This window comes from Sus scrofa, chromosome 6 (assembly GCF_054392235.1).
Source record: "Sus scrofa isolate SSC_HxYL_T2T_F1_AM1 chromosome 6, Sscrofa_HxYL_maternal_Yorkshire_Landrace_v2.0, whole genome shotgun sequence".
NCBI classification, from domain to species: Eukaryota; Metazoa; Chordata; class Mammalia; order Artiodactyla; family Suidae; genus Sus; species Sus scrofa.
The window spans coordinates 91266340-91281076 of NC_139388.1; positions in this window are offsets into that span (position 1 = coordinate 91266340).

Below are 14737 nucleotides of genomic sequence, written 5' to 3' on the forward strand. Positions count from 1 at the left end.
ACACTTGGAAGAAGGTGGTTCCTCTTTCCCTAGGGACACAATCTGTAGGGACCATTGAGGCCTGGGAAGGCTGCATCTTCCTGCAACAAGGAGAAAATCTGCTTGAGAAAGGGGTCAACCCAAACAGAGCAGAGAAAAGAAAAGAGAGGAAGGTAGTAGAACCCCTGCCTCCACCCATTCATGCAGCCAGTTCCACCTCCCTGTATTTTCCAGTTCTGTGGGTCAATAGATCATTATACCTCTTCTCAAACTCTACTGGCAATAAAAGGTTCTACCTAAAACAAGTGGCAATAAAAGGGCAGAACCAAACTCCAGAAGAAAAGCAAGGCCCAGAGTAGAGAAGCAGAGAAACCTCAGAGCTGAGATATCAGAACAATGGACCATGTCACCAGCAAGGGCAGCCAGCTGTCAGAGAAGCTAGATGCAGAGGCCCAGCTGTGCTGATCTCTAAGGCCCACATGAGCGCTGCTCCACTGGGCTTGATGAACTGTGCATTTGCACCTGCACCTGGCTATTTCGCTCATGCCCGTTCTCTGGCCCCTCTTGGCATTCAGAGCTGGGATACTTGGTAAAATATAATAGAAATGTAGAATTCTAGCATCATAGAGCCATACAATCTTAAAATCACATTTTAGAATTATAGAATCTTAGAATTCTTTACTTATTCGATAAATATTTTCTGAATGCCCCCTTTGTGCTGGGTGTTGGGGATACAATTTGAACAAGACATGCATCAGGCTCTACCCTCATAGATGTTCCATACTAGAGTCGCAGAAACTCAAGGGTGGAAGGGGCTCAAGGGAGTTTGTCAGCTTCATCGTTTTATCTCCCTAGAGAAGGAAGAAAAGGTCAGGCTTGTAGAAGGACTTGCCTTGGAGAGAAGGTCAGAAGGAGGCTGAACTTGGAAGATTTTTCTGACCCAGAGGAAAAAAATCAAGACAGGCAAGGGAGTTCTCTGGTGGCTCAGTGGGCTAAGGATCAGACGTTGTCTCTGCTGTGGCTCTGGTCACTGCCATGATGTGGGTTCTATCCCTGGCCTGGGAATTTTCAGGTGCTGCAAGTGTAGCCAGAAAAAAAATCAGGACAGGCAGGATAGAGCATGGACCCTCATCCAATCCAAGGCTGTCGTCTGCACATCCTTCTCACTATCTGCTGTTGTCCCAGGCATCTGCCTCAGGATGAGTGGCTAACCAAATGCCACTGTTGAGGGATGGAGGAAGGAGGTGAGCCCTGCCAGAGGCTGCTGGGAACAGATTTCCTGGAGGTAACGAGGAGCTCGACTACCTGCCCCCACTCACCATTGCTGCCTCCTCCACCTCTGGGATGCTCACCAGTGGGTTGAAGGCCACCCAAGTGTGGGCACCAATAGGCCTTTATGTGGGTCATAGAGGGAGCCCCCAGGCAGTGAATATCTTGCATGATCCCTGCAGGGGCCAAGCCCAGCTCCTGCTGCCCAGCCTGGTTCCTTCAGGAAGAGCCTCCCTAGGATGATGCTAATGACGGAGTCCACCTCTGTCCAAGCCATTTTTCTTTAAACACCAGAGAGAAAGTTATCCAAGGTTCTATATTTAAACCTTAATTATGCAATCACTTCAACAAAATGAAGGATGTGAAGGATGCAGCTTTTAATGTTTACCTTCTTAGTTACAAGTGTGAGAGTTTATTTTTATAAAACAAAAAGTGAATGGGCTCTTTCAGCCAAATCAGCTGAAGGAACTGCAATTATGTTATGTGCCAAACTTATTATGGCATATTTCATTTTGCAGAGTGGTTCATGCATATGGTTGACAAAAAATAGTATAGAGAGACTGATAATGAGAAATAGTGGCCTCTTGAATTTCTCACCCTGAGCTCTGCTCATCAGTGGTAACCAATTTTAACTTGTTTAGCTGTTTCTCTTATAAGTTTCCTGATAAAGCTAAATAATATGTTTGTACCACCATCTCCTGGCATCCCACTATGATGACTGAGGCTTAACTCATTCTACCAGCTCGTCTCCCCTTCTGCCAAAATTATTATATTTTTAGTTCTTTTTTTGGTTACCTTGGAAACTTTAAGTAATGAGCTCATACATTTCTTTCTATAAAACTAATGGTATGAGTTTTAAGATAAAGGGGATTAATATTTATTGGCTCATGGAACCAGAAAGTACAGGGGCAAGACTCCCTTCGTTGGTGGCTGGATCTGGGGCTCTATCTCCTGCCTTCAGTCTCCTTTTTCTGTGTTCCCTTGTGATGATCTCACTCTCAAGCAGGCTTTCTCTAGCCCGTGGAAAAGATGGTTTAAGTGATTTAGTCTTTGCAATGAAAGGGTTCTGCCTAAAATAAGTGTCAATTCCATATCTCTAAAAGGAAGTGAGCCCTAGGACTGAAATGTGCAATGCGTTTGCCAAGGCCAAGCTCCTAACCACACAACCTTGTAACAAGTTTTTCTTATTAAGCTCTTACTTTGTGCCAGGCCCTGAACTACCATGTAAGGTAAGACCAGCAAAGACTCTGACCTCATGGAGTTGGCAGTCTAGTCTGGCAGACAGATACTAAAAAAATAACATAATATAGATTTGCAATTTTAATAGATGCTATAACAGGTGGAATTCTATGAAGGTCAAACAAAGGGTTTGCCCCTGTCACAGAAGGTGAGAGGACATCCCTGCAGGGATGATGGGTAAAGGGTGAGGAGTATATTGCGGAAAGTGGGGCCAAGAGAGCACTAAAAGCAGGAGTAGCCTTCCCATGGCAGGAAGAGTGTCATAACGATTTGACTGGCTGTTGATTCTAATGAGAGGCAATGGAGGTCATGTCACAATTTAATTACATCTTTAAAGTGTGGTCAATCCAGAATTCCATATCCAGCACAAATATCATTCATGAGCAAAAGTGAAATAGGGACATTTTCAGATAAAAGAAAACTAAGGGATTTTGTTACCAGCAGAACTGAACTATAAGAAACACTAAAGAAAGTTCTTTAAGCTGAAGGAAAATGGTGCCAGATGGAAATTTAAATATTCAAGAAAATATTGAAGAACAGCAGACATGAGAAATGTGTAAGTATAAACGACTACTTTTTTTCATTTTCATTTCTTAAAATACATTTGAGTCTTTGAAGCAAAAATATATCTTGTTGCATTGTAGAATTTGTAATGAATGTAGATATAATACATATGACAACTATATCACAAGGGAAATGAAGGCAGAAAATGGACTTACATAGATGCAAGGTTAAAAGTTACAGTTGTATTTTGTACTCTTTAGATCACTCACTTAAAAAATGAATACAAATAGGTATAGCTAAATATCAATGGAGAAATAAAAATGAAATTCTAAAAATAATATATTAATCTAGTTCAAAAGAAATCAGGAAAGGAGAAATAGAGAAAAATAATGACAAAATTAGATGATATGAACATAAAATCAAGAGTAAAATACTAACACTTAACCCAATCATATCATTGTTTCTCATTTTTTTTTTTAATTTTGGCTGCACCTGCAGCATGGGAAAGTCAAACCTGTATCATAGTAGCCACCCAAGCTGCAGCAGTGACAGCACCAGATCCTCAACTCACACAAGGAGACCTCTTATTTTTAATAGGCTAGAGTTCTTGATGTGGCTCTGCAGTAACAAATCTGACCAGAATGCATGAGGATGGGGGTTCAATCCCCGGGCTCGCTCATTGGGTTAAGGATCTGGCATTGCTGTGAGCTGTGGAGTAGGTCACAGACGTGGCTCAGATCCTGCATTGCTGTAGCTGTGGCGTAGGTTGAAGACGTGGCTCGGATCCCACGCTGCTGTGACTGTGGTGTAGGCTGGAGGCTACAGTTCTGATTTGATCCCTAGCCTGGGAGCTTCTATATGCCAAAAAAAAAAAAAAGACAAAAAGCCATAAGAAGGGGAGGTAGAGCTCCCCTTTTCCCTCTTTTCTACCACTTGTTTCTCATAAACCTCCCTGGAAGGTGGGCAAGGGACATGGTTCTGCCCCATTTTCCTGATGAAAAAACATCTACGGCTCAGACAGAGGCACTGACTTGCCTGGGGTCACACAATAGGTCATAGGCAGCATCCAGGTAGGAATCTCCCACTCACATCCATTGGGCTTTGCTGCCCTCCCCCCGGCCAATCCTGGCTCTGACAGATGGGGAGTTGGGGGGTGGTCAGAGGCTTCATATTTCTTCCCTGAATCTCTCCCCTGCTGGGACACAGCACTGAGCTGCCCATGTTCCAGCTCGAGTAAGACATAGAAAAGGATGAACCTCAGGCTGGAAAAAGGGATTAAGCCTTGATGGGGACTCGGAGTCCAGAGGGGGGAGGATCATGAGAACAGGGACCGACTCCCTGAGGGTGAGCTCTGGGCTCCAAGAGAACCTGCTGAGGAGATTGTGGGAAAACTAACAAGGGTGCCAGCACAGTGCTAGGGGGGTGTCCTTTATGTGTCTGAGTCCCCAGCAAGCCAGATGGAGGGGCAGCAGCCCCACTGTACAATGAAGGTGAGTCCTGACAGTGAAGCATATGGGGTGGGTGCAGCAGGGCAGGGATGCAGAACCAGGACTTAAACTTCTGCCCAGAGACATGCAGGATGAGGGCTCAGAGGATGGGCAGGGCCTGGAGACTTGGATGGGTATGTTGGTTGGCTCCTTTCTACACAGAATCACGGTGAGATAGGCTAGCTGGTATGGGAGCGGTGAGTGCCATCTGTGACGAGGTGGAGCAGAGGCTGGGAGACTAGCCCCAGGGCTACTGGAACTGAGAGGGTGTCCAGGGAAGGACTCAGGAGGTCCTGGGTTCAGTCTCGGCACCCTCTTGGGTGGTTGGAGAGAGGTCATTTTGGCAGAAGGGGATGTTCAGATGAGATGTGCCATGAGCAAGTGCTTCACTGAATCCTTGCAGTCCTGCGAGGAAGGCGCCACCATCCTCCCCATCTGTCAGATGCAGAAACTGAGGCCCAGCTTGTCCCGTCATGCATCGGGAAGGGGTGGAGGCCAGATTCACACCCAGCCAGGATGACTTCTGTTGCCGCTGTGATGGTGACAACAGCCAGCACATGCTGAGCTCCTCCTACATGCAGGAGCGGGGCCAAGTACGTCCAGACCTCATCTCACCGAATCCTCTGCTCCGCCCTCCAAGGTGACTGTTTTCCACCCCGTCTTCTCGCTCCCATCTTTTACCCCAAGAACAGATGAGAGGCTTAGGTCCAGATGAGAGGCGACCAAGGTACATGCTCCAGGTCACCCAGGGTGCGAGTGGTGGAGACAGGACTCAAACTCAGGCCCGGGCTGTTAGGGACATTGGCCTGACCCCAGTGACCAGGTGATTGGGAGGGAAGCTGGACAAGGCTGGGGTGTGGTTCCTTTCATGGGGAATCTGCATGTCAGGAGGGTTCTCCGCAGGGGCGGTGCTTCCCCCCAGGCTCCCCATACTCACGATGGAGACCCAAGTGCCTGGCAGGTGGTGGCTGCCGACCAGCCAGAAACCCTCATCCTCCCAGAGATGCTGAGTGTGTGCCTTGCGCCCATGGAAATCTCTCACCCTGGGCATGGACAGAGTGCCCAAAGTCAGCTCTTCAGGACTGGGTCCACCTGTCCCAGTTGATGCCTGGAAGGCCAACTCCAGGCCTGAACCCTCAGCAGGGATCTGAGCTCAGTAGGTTTGGGGCCTTGCTGGCTGGTCCTAAAACAGAGCTCACACTTGGAGGGGCTCTGGGATTTTCTCCGTGGCCCTGCCTCAGCAGCTCTCATCATCTGCAAACTCCAGGGGCTCAGCCAGCCTTGGGAGGGGTCTTCCAAAGTTCCCAGCAGGATTGGCTGGGCCCGAGCCTTTCTAAGGGAGTGGCAGCTGAGATCATTCTGTGTGGAGGACACAGGAGCCCTGGGATCCAGGATAAGCAAACTGTCCTCAAACAGAACTCCTGTGGGCAAATGTCCCAAATTCCTGCCCAGTGGGCAGAGACTAAACTGCTCTCTGGAGCACAGTGGAGGCTGCGGCTGTGGACGCCTGCATGATAATAAACCTCACCCTTGTCACAGTGGGTTCCCAAAGCCTGGTCCACTGTCCCTGCAACCCCAAGATACTGTGATTCTATGAATTTTGAAATTTAGAACTAGATACTGGCCAGGCCCTGAGGGATTGGCCGTGTCCCACTGGTGACTCTTGGTTCCCTGATGGTTCCAATGGCCTCCAGACACTTTTGCCCCCATCACGGCAGAAACCCACATGCAGTAGGAGGGGTCTCAGCCAACGAACCCTCTTATCGGAGACGTGGACCCTGCTTCCTGCTTCATGATGACTCTGTCTCTGATGCTGGACGGCGCCCTGGCCCCACCCCACCAGCCACACAGCTCCTTCAAGTTTGGTATGTTTTCCCAGGGCCTCTGAGGGCTGCCATGCTCTCGGTGTCTCAGATTGGTCAGGGTGGGAGGATGCAGGTCTGGCTTTGACCGCTGAGTAGAGCCAGAGGCTCCCTTCTCTTGAATGTCTCATTTGATAATTCAGGAAAAACCCTCTGCTCCAGGCACCTGCTCTGTGCCCTACTGGGTATGTCAATCCTGGCCTTCAAAGGGCCCCCAGTCCACATGGCGAGGGGAGATGGGAACACACACCATCTATGAAAGAGCGCACTGAGATCTCCAATGACAAGGACCCAGAGGAATATGGCAACTGAGGCCTGGGGTGGGAGGAGGTCTTGGGGTCCAGGGTTCTGAGCTCTGCGCCGGACAGAGCCACGGGATTTGGCGTAGCCACCACCTCCTTCCTCTCTCCCTCCCTAGATTTTTTTCTTTCATTCAGTCACTCTTTCCATGTTCCTTGCTCACGGGTTATGATACTGCAGGGGCAGGTGGGCCATGACCTTGTGGTGTTGTAGCCAGTGGAGGAAAGATACACTGAATAAATCACTGTCTACAACATTAATTCCTTGCATGGAGGCAAGGGCCACACAGGAGAGGGCTTTGATGCTCTGAAAGAGTCACAGTCATGTGGACTGGACCTTCCCAAGGAAGGCGAGGAAGAGCCACAGGGCCCAGGAGCATGATCTACGCAGAGAGAAGGGCATGTGTAAAGGCCCTGTGGTGGGCTGGAGTTGGTGCCTTCTGGGAGATGAAGAGGAAGACCTAAATGCTGGAGGGCAGAGGGAACAGGGCAGGGAAGCCCGGGCTGATAGAAGATGGGGAAGGAGGAGGGGTCAGGCAGAGTTCCCCATAGATGAGGTTTCTGTAGCTCAGCCCACGGCTGGGTCCTCACTTCCCTACCACTCACATCCAGTGATACCTCTCTGTGCAGATGACACAGAATCTAGGATGACCAAGATTTTGCCCGGTGGACCCCACCCTTTTCCACCCCCAGCCTCTGACTGCTCTTGACACTCCACTGACCCCCAAGGTGGCCTTGGTCTGACAGTCAGGGGATCGGGCTCCCGTGCTGATCCTATGACTCAGGACAGGTGCCTTCACCTGCAAGGGGGCGGGGTGATTGTTCTCCCTCGTGGGCTGGTTGTGAGGAGTGAAAGAGGCAGAGAGGAAAGAGGATGGAGCCGTAACCCAGCCACGGGCTCCTGCCACCTTCTCCAGCCTCTTCTTCCAGGGCCTTGCTTTTCTCCAGAACAGCACAGAACACGCCCCGAAGCAGGGCGTCCCCTCCCCCAATGGGATGAAACCACTGGCACAGACAGCTGAGCTTTGTGCTGGTCCCTCTAGGACACCAGACCAGAAGAGGCTGCCCTGACTCTCTCCACCCCAAACATGGGAAGGACGGGCAGCAGACTTTGCCTACCGGAGGTGGGCTTCTTCCCCTCACCCGCAGGGCCCCAGCATGTTGTCCGTGCACTGGAAGTGCTCCAGGCCGTCCCTGACACTCGAGGGCCCAGGGCAAGAGCCCAGATGGAAATGCATGTTCCTAAATATTTAAAATGATGAATCTTGGCGTTCCCGTTATGGCGCAGCAGAAACGAATCTGACTAGGAATCATGAGGTTGCGGGTTCCATCCCTGGCCTCGCTCCGTGGGTTAAGGATCCGGTGTTGCTATAAGTAGTGGTGTAGGTTGCAGACGCGGCTCGGATCCTGCGTTGCTGTGGCCCTGGCGTAGGCCAGTGGCTACAGCTCCGATTGGACCCCTAGCCTGGGAACCTCCATATGCCGTGGGAGCGGCCCAAAGAAAAAGCAAAAAAAAAAAAAAAAAAGATAAATCTTAAAAGTTCTCATCATAAGATGAAAAAATTATTCATATAACTGCATATGGGGGACTGGGTGTTAACCAGGCTTAATGCGGTGATCATTTTACAATATATACAGGTATTGAATCACTACACTGGACACCTGAAACTAATACAGCGTTATAGGTTGATTATACCTCAATAAAGAAAAAAAAAGAAGAAAAAAGAAAACAATAAATCGAACTAATAAATGGGTGCACATAATCTACCGTATCCTTCTCCCCTGACAAGGAGCGATCTAGAACAACCTGGGAGGCCAGATTCGATGTGAATATTCTGGGGCCCCTTGGGGTTCCAGCCCAGATGAGGGGGCACAGGGAGACCCCGCCTTGGCTCCTCCTGGGCCCCCTTCTCTTCCTCTCCAGGTTCACCCCATTCCATGAGGTGGTGGATGTCCTATTCAAACCCTTGCCATGACCCCCTCAGGCCTGCGGTGCTCACTTCAGAATGTGTCCACCCTCAGCAGGACAGGCCCAGGATGGAGACCCAACGGGGTCAAGACATGGGCTTCGGGCCAATTGGGAGAGATTCCTGGAGTCCCAGGAAACAAACAGTGGTCTAGAAGGGTGGGGGTGTCAGGCAGCCTCCAGGTAGGACCATCCCCCCTTTGGCCCAGAGATTCTGGGTGTCATGGGAAGGGCCTGGACAGAGCAGGGTCCTCTACAGTGTGGAAGCCCTGGCACGGCCTCATGCCCAGGTCTGAGGATGGTATGAAATCCAGCCCTGTTCCACCTGCCAGCCCTGTTCCATCCGCTGGCTTCTGCAGTGGGAAGGACCCAGGAGGCTGGATCAAGCTATTAGGCAGAGCGAGACTCCCAGAGCTCATTCCAAGGCCACGGACACAGGGTCAAAGACAGGACCAGACTTAGGGGCTGGAGCTCCATAGTGGAGTCAGCCGAAAAGGGGGCCTGGGCTCAAGGGAGCTGTACAGGTGAGAGGTGCAGGTAGGGCCTTACCTGGCTGCCTCTCAGGTTCAAGGCAGGGTTGAGAGGCTCGCATTCCCTACATCGCTTTCTCTGATTTCTCAATTTGAAACGGAGGCCGTGAGCACCAGTAAGAAGCAGGTAATTACAGACAGCTCGACTGCAAAGCATTCAAGCCCCCACCTTCCTGGCCCCATGAAATTGCCTGGGTTTACACACACGCAGAGCCATATTTCACGCTGTAAATGAGTACATTTTTAGGAGCCGCAACTTCCCAGGAGTTCATGAATTTCCTAGAATCATCACTCTTTCGAGATCTTCCATGAGACAGAATAATGAGCAAGAGAGACTGTCATTTAAAAGAAAACAAAAGGAAGGGAAAAGGGAATAGCTCATACAGAGGAAATTCTACTTTTTATAGGAGGTGCCTTAAAGAATTGGTCCATTTTCCCAAATTGCTGGTGAGGAGGGAGTCGGGGGGGGGGGGCTGTGTCTGCGCGGCCTGAATCCTTCATAGTTGCCCCGGATGATGCTGTGCTCCGGTCATTAACCAGGTGGAGGAGAATAACCCTCTCAGTGTGATACTTAAGGTAAATGGACGGTTTCATGAGCACAGAGTCCATCTCCTCAAATGAAGTTCAGGCCGGACCCGCCCTGTGAAAGCTGGACAGGGAGACAGGGGATGGCTAGGGGGTGGGAGAGGGACAGCCACAGACCCCACAGGAAATTCTGGAAAGAACACCTGGAGCAAACGATCATCGTGGGAACAACAACCCTCCTGGGGGCTCAGGGCTTCACTAAGAGGCCCCTGCAGAGATTACAGCTCGGGGTGACACCAGTTCCCTTCAATGGAGGGCACCTTCTGGGCAGGCCTTGAGCCAAGCTCCTTATGAGGAGCCGCTCCCTGGGCCCTCACCTCGATTTGGAGGGAGGTGCTATTATTATCCCCATTTTGCCGATGAGGAAACGGAGGCTCAGGGAGGGGGAGGGGCTTGCCCAGGGTCACACAGCCAGGAGGCAGGGGAGCAGGGCACAAGTTCCAGAAACATGACCATGGTGTCCTGGCCTGGGATGGGTTGGAGAGGGCCCTTCCATAAGCCAGGGTTGGAGCTGGCCTATTGCATATCTCAGGTTATATTAATTCCACTTCAGTCCTTGGGGGTGCTGTTACCCCTGCTAGAGACTAAATGTATCCCCCAAATTCGTATGCTGAAACCTAACATCCCCTTGGAGGTATGAGGAGGCGGGGCTTATGGGAGGTGCTTAGGTCATGAGGGTGGGGCCTGATGAAGGGGATGAGCACCCTAATAGTAGGGACCCCAGAGATGTCCCTCACCCTTTATATCGTGTGAGGTTATAGCCAGAAGGAGCCTCTGTGAGCCAGACATGGGGGTGCTGGTGTCTTAACCTTGTACTTTCCAACCTCCAGAACTATGAGAAATACAGTTTGTTTATAAGCCATCCAATCTATTATAATTTGGACCTAGGAAGTCAGGGTCCTGTGCCTTTTTTTGCTATTTTAGGGAGGTCCCCAGACTAGGGGTCGAATCAGAGCTGTAACCGCCGGCCTACACCACAGCCACAGCAACGCGGGATATGAGCCACGTCTGTGACCTACCCCACAGCTCATGGCAATGCCGGATCCTTAACCCAGTGAGCGAGGCCAGGGATCAAACCCACATCCTCATGGATCCTTGTCGGGTTTGTTAACCACTGAGTCATGAAGGGAACTCCCAGGGTGCTGCGCCTTTGAGCTGCCAGCACGGCCACTCCTAGTCCACTCACACAGGAGGCACCTCATACCCGCCCCTCCCCACACAATATTATTCTCTGAAGCCCCCCGCTTGGCTTGGACCCACCTGCCCCTCCCTGAAGCTTCTTCATGTGCCAACTCAGGCACAGCTTCGTTCCCAGAATTCCCTTCCACTCGCATTTCCTGTTAGGAGGGGTACAAGGGAGGTCCCCTCAGGAGGGCTGGCGGCAGAGCCAGGACAGCCGCTGTGCTACAGGTCTCACCCGCTGCTGCTGATCTGCTGATCCTCAGCTGGAAGTAAGTGGAGGCTGCAGTTTCTCTCCATACCCCTCAGATCTTCCTTCAGTCCTCTGACTTCTGGGTCAGGTGTGTGTGTGTGTGTGTGTGTGAGCTCTATGACAAAGGGGCCCAGAGTCTGCTCATATGCTTGTCGCCAAGATCAGAGTCAACAAGAATAGACACATTTTCAGCCCATCCTCATGGGCTTCCATCCTGCTTGTGATCTTTCTTGCCTGACTGCCTGTGGGCTTTGGGCTCCGTCATCGGATATGGATATAGCCTTGCTTAGCCAGCTGCACCATTGCTGAAAAAAAGCTGATTCCCTCTAATAAACCCCTTAGTACACACACACACACACACACACACACACAATTTGCTACTGGTTCTGCTTCTCCGGATGAACTCCAATACAAGGTGGGAACTATTAACATATTCCTGTTCTACAGATGATGACATTGAGATGTAGAATTCAAGTTCGCAAGTCCACAGATGGAGAGGAATTTTACCCCAGGGTGTGTTATACCCAGAATCTCACCAGATAACTGATTTAGATGATTTAGATCCTGACATTTGGGGCTTTTGAGCTGATGAGCTTTAGATAAGATTTTTCACTCTCAATTGATGCTATAAATGGGTTGAAACTTTGGGGAATGTTGGGATGGGGTGAATGAGTTTTGCATGTGGCATAGATATGAATCTTTGGAGGCCCGAGGACAGACTGTGGCAGGCAGAATACGGGCTGTGCAAAGCTATCCACATCCTAATGTCTGGAACCTGTAAATAGGTGACCTTACATGTCAACAGGGACTTTGCAGATGTCACTCAATTAGAGTTTTGAGATGAGATTATCTTGGATGGTTGAGGTGGGCCCAACATAATCACAAGGGTCCTTAAAAGTAAGAGAGAGAGAGAGACAGAGGCAAGCGAGGTGGAGGAAGTGCGATGACAGAAGCAGGTTGAAAGATGGAGGGCTGTGAGTCGAGGAAAGTGGGCAGCCTGTAGACGATGGAAACGAGAAGGAAACAATAAATTAAAAAGGAAGTGAAAAAGGAGTTCCCATCAGAGCTCAGAGGTTAATGAAATCAACAAGTATCCATGAGGACGAGAGTTCAATCCCTGGCCTTGCTCAGTGGGTTAAGGATCTGGCGTTGCCGAGACCGGTGGTGTAGGTCTCAGATATGGCTCGACGGCTCCAATTATTCCCCTAGCCTGGGAACCTCCATATGCCATGGGTGTGGCCCTAAAAAGACAAAAGACAAAAAAAAAAAGACTTCTTTTTTAAAGAGCAGTTTGGGGCCTACAAAAAAAAAAAAAAATTTGAGAGGGAAACATAAAGATGTCTGATATATCCCCCACCCCATACAGGCCTAAGCTCTGCCGTTATCAACATCACTCACCGGAACAGTCTCTTTGTTACTCAGGTTGGACATACGTGGACATCATAATCTCCCATAGTCCATAGTTTACTAAGTTTCATTCTCTCTCTCTCTCTCTCTTTTTTTTTTTTTTTTTTTTTTTTTTTTTTTTTTTTTTTTTTTAGGGCCACACGCACAGCTTATGGAGGTTCCCAGGCTAGGGGTCAAATCAGGGTTGTAGCCACTGGCCTATACTGCAGCCACAGCAACACAGGATCCAAGCTGCATCTGCAACCTACACTACAGTTCACGGCAATGCCAGATCCTTAACCCACTGGGAGAGACCTGGGATCAAACCTTCACCCTCATGGTTCCCAGTCGGATTCGTTTCCGTTGTGCCACAACGGGAACTCCTAAGGTTCATTCTTGATGTTGTACATTCTATGGATTTGGACAAACGTGTAATGATACATATTCATCAGTATACTATCATACAGACTATCTTTATAGTGTTTTTACTCAATGAATTTTGTTACATTTATAGTTGATCATCAATATCATACAGAATATTTTTCATTGCCCTAAAAATCTTCCGTGCTCTGCCTTTTCTTCTCCGCCCCCACCATGCCTGGCAACTACTGATCTCTTTGTCTCTGTAGGGTTGTCTTTTCCAGAGTGTTATATGGTTGGAAAAAAAATCAGTAAGGATTCTTTCTGCCTTTTGTGCTTTTAATTGAACATGTTATATGACTCCATTTCTATCCCTTTTTTCACATATCCATTATACTTCTCTTTGTCTCTTTTTTTTAAAGTGGCTTCCCAAGTGTTTGCAATTTACATTGACAACTAGTCCAAGTCTACATTCAAATATCACTGTTCCCCACTCCATGGGGTCTGTGAGTATCTTACAATAATAGAGGAACCCTAATTCCTTCTTCGCAGCCCTTGTGCTATTGTCGTCATTCATTTCACTTCTGTATGAGCATACATAAGCGTGTGTGTGTGTGGGGGGGGCACCTGATCCTCAAACAACACAGGTTTGTTTGAACCATACAGGCCCACTTATATGTGGAGTTTTAGTGACACAATGTTTTTGTCATTTCATCAATTTGCTAATATATAAAATCTGAGGATTTCAAAAATCTAGAGTTCTGGGGGGTTTTGTTTGTTTGTTTTTTTATTTTGTTTTGTTTTTAAAACAGAAGGCAGACATCCTCCCAACAACTGGCAGCAGGAGCCAAGACATAGCCTGGGGTCCCGATGGCTCCTGCAGCCAACATGAGTCACTTGTGTCCCTGCTTGACCCATGAAGATCCATGAGACCTGCTGCTGTCCCAGAGCCCCTGGGCTGCTCTGGCGAGATGAATAAATGGCATCCCCTCTGTCCTCCCTACCCTGGCATGTCACATACTTGAGGGCAGGAACTGCTGTGTCCGCTGCCGGACACAGTGTCTGGCACACAGGAGGTACTCAGTTAACATTTGTGGAATTTGTTGACTCAGTGAGTCTGTGGGTTAGAGGCAAAGTCAGGGCTCAGAGCCCTATACCCTGATTCCCAGGCCAGGAGCCTCCTCAGCCCCAATGGTTTATCCCCTGACTATGGGGCCCACCACAAGGCTCCAATCCCAGAAATGCCCTCATTCATAGGTGTGTACTCAGCTTTTGCCTCGGTCAATTCAGATGCCTCATAGCCTGTTCCAAGTCAGCCCTGGAGCACAAGGTGCATCTTCTGCAGAAACCGTCACTTATCACCATCTTTTTTGAGCACAAGGACTGCCTTTAACATTTGAAGAAAGTGTAGGACCCCTCTCACTATGCGCTGTCCATTTAAGTGGGAGGTGGTGGAGAGCATGGGTGAGGCCCTGGTGTTGGGCAGACCTCAGATCAAATCCTCAGTGGGCTACACTCTGGCTCTGTGTCTTTGGACACGACACTTAGTTCTCTGAGCCTCAGTTTCCTCACCCATAAAATGGGGATAATAACCATACCTGCCTCCAGGGGGTGTTGCAAAGAGAAAATGAGATAACCCAGGCAAATGGCTAAACTCTGTACCTGGTACACAGTCGGTGCTCAAGAGATGGTGGCTGCTATTGTTACCTTGCTGCCCCAACCGCCGCTATTAGATCCCACAAGGAGAGGAAATGCACAAAGGACAGAGGCTGCCGGAAGTGCAGAAACGCTTCTTGTAAATTTCCCCATCCTTGTCATTGCAGTGGTGCACGTACAATA